The 4489-nt window shown below is 36.5% G+C and overlaps 1 pseudogene; it reads right to left on the bottom strand.

Annotated features, from left to right (window-relative positions):
• Positions 1-236: 236 nt before the first annotated feature.
• On the bottom strand, positions 237-3921 carry LOC138385858 (magnesium transporter NIPA2 pseudogene; annotated as a pseudogene).
• Between the last annotated feature and the right edge of the window lie 568 nt (positions 3922-4489).

Genomic DNA, 4489 nt, shown 5'->3' with positions numbered 1-4489 from the left:
TAATTGGGCAGGGGAGATTTTTTTGTATTTTTTTGCCTGCATTTTTACTTCTGCTATGATCTTCAAAACACTCAAACATTGAGGGCAGATCTTTCCCATCTAGTCCACTCAGACTTGCTGTCAACCTCATGTTAGATTCAAAACCCAACCAGATCTTAATAGGATGGCCAATGGGATGAAAGTAAAATGATACATTTATGTACTTTTTACAGGTTTACCTTTTAATTACATTTTTCTTAAACAGCTATCAGATTTCTATTTCTTCAGGAGATATTTTCACCAGTGTGTTATTCAATTCCACGGGTTAAGCTTTCTTCATTATTAAGAAAATTTAATAACATTACTAATATTTATACATATTAGAGAGGTTGTTATTCATTGCCATTTCGTCTTTTAGAAAAGACAGAGGCAGACTTCTCAGACTAAAGGTGAGATTTTTAAAGATATGCACCAAAAATATCCCTACAATGATTATAAAGATGCCACTCAAAGCACCAATGACAATATCAACAGGCACACCTTGGCACTCCAACAAGTGAAAGCTGATACTGTGAAGAACACTTAATCATTGGAGTCACTATGGAAGTGTCGAATATATTCAGGACCTGATACAGGTAATTAGTCTGTGTGCTCATACAGAGGGTGCAGCTCTGCAGCAGAAGCCAGGCCAGATGATGTCCCACACAGGCGATAGCTCTTTGATAGCAATGCCCAGCCCCTTAGCTCAAGAGACTAAAAGTGCTCCGACTACAGAGTCAATTGTTATGTACACAGGAATGTCTACCTGTCCGTGGCAAAGTCCCACCACAAAGGTTAGTATTAAGGACACAATAACCACAAGTGTTGCAAAGACCACAAAACCTGGATCATTCAGCTCGTGAAACATTTCTTTTAGGTTCTCCAATTCCTCCTCTTTTGGAGTATGAATGACTATAGATCCTAGAATACTTGGCGAACACCCAATATTCCCATGAGATTAAGTTTTTCGTTTAGAAAGTATGATGAGAGAAAGGCACTTGCTAGGTGGCTGAGAGCTCCTAGTGGAGTCACCAGCGTGGCTGGTGCAAACGCATACGCAGAGACACTTGCCACCTGGCCGGATCTCACTGACAGCAGTCCAGCCCACCACAACCACTCTTTAGGACACGCACTTGACAACGATCTCATGGAGCCTTTTCTGGGAAGTGGCAGACCTTTTCTTTTTTCCTTCTTCCTCTTCAAAATGAAATTCCCTCTTGTGAAAATGCTGGAGCTCATAGCCAATCCTAGATTCATATAAAAGTTACATTTTCCACCTCTCTGGCTCTCATCTCCTTTGTTACTAAAGACGTTCCTGTGAATCACATTGACCACAGAACAGAAAACAACTGTTAGGTCTGGAGGCAGGATGACGCAGGCTTCATATAGTTAGAAGAGAGAACATCAGTGGGAGAGCCCTGAAAGGAATGAATTCTTTGCTGTTCTCTGTTTTCAACTCTTTGTAATTGAATTCAGTTCAATCACAGCTAAGACAGCATGTAAATTTAATACGGTCTCTCTTATGAAAAAAGGCTGGAAGAGGTGAGAGGTGACTTATTTAGTTTCATTTCCTCATAAATGACCTTTTATTCCCATTTTAAGTTTTAAGCTCTGGCGATTTAGCTTCTGTTCCCGTTGGCAGACAACCCCATGGCTTCCCACCCCCGTTCCCACCAACCCCCCACCGGGTGTTAAATCACCTTGGCTCACACGAGGCTACACAGTCCACCAGGGTCACCCCTTCCTGTGCTCAGGTGGCCACTTCGTCCGTTGAGGTCTAGTGGGAAGTGTGAGCACCTGGACTGCAGCCTTGTGTGCCCCCTCTTCCATGGTGGGTCACCAAGGGGAAACTGCCCCTGCTGTCCACGACTGAGGGCAGCTGCCCAGGAGCAAAAAACTGTAATTAATAACAAAAAAATCATCAGGGTCTAATGAATGTAGAAATTCTTCATATTTACTCTAGGATTTCTAGACAGGATTAGAGCTTTTAGTTGACTGAAAAAGATTTAAATGCATTGTTTGACAAAGAAAGGAGTTTTGGGGTGAAGACAAAAAGGAAGAGAGACAGGAATGACAATTTTTTTCAAATTCTTTAACAAATTTTTTTTACTACTTAATAAGACAAGAATTATTCATTAAAAGGGGCATATAACATGTTTGCATGCTTCAAAGAATGATGACAAAAACAAACACCCATGTCCTTAACACTTTGAAGAGAGAAAGCCTCACTGATAGCGGACTCTTTGCTCCTCCCTGCTGCCTTCATGCCAGAGAAAACCAGCAAAATTTTGTGTTAATCACTTTCTTTCCTTTTGAAAAATTATTGGGTCATTTATGTAGTATTCAAACTGAAATATGTTCTTTATTTTTGCAATATATGCAAAATATTTGTTGAAGTTTACATAAAAGAGATCATGATATATGCATATTTTTACCACTTGGCTTCTTTTCATTGAAATTAAATTTGTGAAACCTATCCATGTTGATGCCTGTAGGTTGCTTATTCATTTGTTTTGTGGTATTGCATTGTATGAATATGTCACAACTTATCTGAAAATTTTACTGTAGATGTACATTTAGATTATTTCTTTGTTATTCTTCCTACAAACAGGGCTTCTATGAAGGTCTTGTACACGTTTTCTCTGTCACATACAGAAGAGATTCTTCAGTATTTGAGCTAAGGAATGGATTTGTGGGCTCTTAGGGTACATGCATTTTTGCTCTTATTGAATAATTGCAAATTGCTTAATAAATGGTTTAAATGTTAAATATGGACAACTTGAGTATGAATGGCCTTTGTTTCCCATTCTTATCTTTACTAATATTGTCATAGTTTTTATTTTTTGTTTTTGCCAATCTTGTAGGTATAAAATGTAATATTATTGCTATTACTAATAAGGTCAACCATGTTTATATAATTATTGGTAATGCATTCTGTCTCTTATGTAATTTTTTTTGCATATTTTCCATGCCTTTAAATCCTTTTGCTTTTTGACTTGTAGGAGAATATTTAAAACACAGTAATCATTTTGTGTGTGTATGTGTATATATATGTGCATATATATTATATATGCTGTGTGTATATATATAGAGAGAGAGAGAGAGTCACAAATATCTTATACCAGTGTGTTGGCTAATATTTTTATTTGCTCTATGGTACATTTTTTATTGTGATATGAACAATTAACACCAAATGTACCCTCTTAACCAATTTTTAAGCATAAAATACAGTATTTTTGACTATAGGTACAATGTTGTAGGGCAGATCACTAGAGTTTATTCATCTTGCTTGACTAAAACTTTGTGCCTATTGATTAGTAATACCCCATTTTTCCCTCCACCCAGCTCCTGGAAACCACCATTCTACTTTTTGATTCTATGAATTTGACTATTTTAAATACTTCATACAAGTGAAATCATTCCATATTTGTCTTTCTGTGACTGGCTTATTTCACTTGGCATAATGCTCTCAAGGTTCATGCGTGTTGTCACATATCACAGAATTTCCATGTTTATCAAGGCCGAATAAGATCCCATTGCATATGCATATCTATATATCTCCATATAGATATATATCTCCCCCACATTTAAAAAAATCCATTCATCTGTTTGTGACATTTAAGTTGTTTCCACTTCTTGGCTATTGTGAATAATGCCGTTATGAACATAGGAGTCCTAATTTCTCATTTAGATCCTAATTGTAATTCTTTTGGATAAATATCCCAAACTTAGATTGCTGGATCATGTGGTTCTATTTTTAATTTTTGGAGGAAACCCCATACTGTTTTCCATAGTGGCTACACCATTTTGCATTTTCACCAAGAGTATATAGGGTTCCAGTTTCTCTACATCTTCTCCAACTCTTGTGGTCCTCTTTTTTTTTTTTCTTTTGTTAATAGCCATTGTGATAGATGTGAGGCCATATTAAATATCTCAATTGTGATTTTGATTTACAATTCTCTGATGATTGTGGATGTTGAACATTGTTTCATGTACTTTTTGGCCATTTGTAAGTCTTATTTAGAGAAATGTCTACTCAAATCTTTAGACCATTCTTTAATTGAATTGGGTTATTAGGGTTTTTTTTTTTTTTTGCTACTTAGTTGTAAGAGTTCCTTATGTATTTTGGAGATTAACCCCTTGTCAGATATGTGATTGGCAAGTATTTTCTGCCATTACATAGGTTGCCTTTTCACTCTGCTAATTGGCTTCTTTGTGGAGAGCTTTTTAGTTTGATGTTATCACACTTGATTATTTTTGCTTTTGTTGCCTGTGCTTCTGGTGTAAGAGCTAAGAAATCATTGCCAAGACTAATGTCATGAAGCCTTTCCTTTATGTTTTCTTCTAGGAGGTTTACATCTTAATTCTTACATTTACGTCTTTAATCCATTTTGAGTTGGTTTGTGTCTGATGTGAGATAAGGGTCCAATTTTATTCTTTTGCATGTGAATATCCAGTTTTCCCAACACTA

The sequence above is a fragment of the Eulemur rufifrons genome, chromosome 7, assembly GCF_041146395.1.
Source record: "Eulemur rufifrons isolate Redbay chromosome 7, OSU_ERuf_1, whole genome shotgun sequence".
Taxonomy (NCBI): Eukaryota; Metazoa; Chordata; class Mammalia; order Primates; family Lemuridae; genus Eulemur; species Eulemur rufifrons.
This window is presented reverse-complemented; position numbering and strand designations above follow the sequence as displayed.